Source organism: Myotis myotis, unplaced genomic scaffold (genome assembly GCF_014108235.1).
Source record: "Myotis myotis isolate mMyoMyo1 unplaced genomic scaffold, mMyoMyo1.p scaffold_m19_p_3, whole genome shotgun sequence".
In the NCBI taxonomy this organism is placed as follows: Eukaryota; Metazoa; Chordata; class Mammalia; order Chiroptera; family Vespertilionidae; genus Myotis; species Myotis myotis.
This window is the reverse complement of record NW_023416335.1, coordinates 49,537,778-49,538,894: the sequence shown is the minus strand read 5'-3', so window position 1 is coordinate 49,538,894 and position 1,117 is coordinate 49,537,778. Positions and strand designations below refer to the sequence as shown.

The 1,117-nt window shown below is 24.9% G+C and overlaps 1 pseudogene; it reads right to left on the bottom strand.

The window, feature by feature from the left end:
• Positions 1 to 548: 548 nt before the first annotated feature.
• LOC118652425 lies at positions 549 to 661 on the bottom strand (annotated as a pseudogene).
• Positions 662 to 1,117: the final 456 nt, after the last annotated feature.

The window sequence follows — 1,117 nt, the reverse complement described above, 5'->3', positions numbered from 1 at the left end:
AATGCAATATATTAAAGACATTAAGTCATGGTAAACTTAAATTCTGAGAAATTACAATGTTCATAAAATCAGTTGCATCAAATTCCCTATTTGATCTCCTCACTTGAACAGAACTAGTTGTTAGGTATCAATATGAGCTATTTGGGTTGACTCATTATTTACAATTACTTGACTTGGTTGTTAAAGTGCTTACATAGAAATATTTTTTCAGGTTGTATTTTTTTAATTAACAGGAAAAAAATAAATATTTTTAAAGCAGAAAATATTTTATATATGTATGTAATTATTGGCTCCTACAAAAAGCATGTGTTTGTTTTTTGTTTGTTTGGTTTTTTTGCATTGCAGAAAAGCTCTGACAACAGGTCTTAATTTCTTTTCAGACTAACTCATTTACCTTTTTACCATAGTTACGCATTGCTTAACTTTTCAATGATATATTTTATATTCACTATCATCTCCCATTTAATCATTATATTATATGAAATCTAATCAAATTCCTTAAAACTGAATTATATGCAATGTTTTTTTTAGAACAAATCAGACTATTCTAAGATTCTTAGTATTTAAAAGATATTCATCATATCAAAGACACACATATTTTCAAGAATTAAACTAAGAACAGATACTACATTGGATCTTAGCCAAAAGGCCAAGAAGCAACTTATAAATTTAGAGAACAGAATTCAATGATCAAAATAAGACATAATTATTTTAAAGTTTGAAATAAAATGATGTATTTCTTAGAAAATATACTATATTTTTGAATTATATACAAAAAGAAAATTGAAAATAACTGCTCATTAAAAAAATTACATTCACTTATTTGAATATTTTACCATTAAGTATATATGGCATTGTCTTATTAATCATAAAACATAAAATAACTATGCCTAGATCTCTTAGTGTCTTCTCCATAAGAAAAATTGAATTAATATTTGTTTTATAGCTAAATTTTTAAATGCAAAATCATTGTGACACATATTGATTTTTCTTTTCTCCATTATATTATAACCTTCAAATTTTGATTGATCTCAAAGTCTCCAGAATAAATAATGCATTTACACTCTACCAGAAGAATTATCATGTGATTAGTTCTGATCTATGAGAATGACCAAAG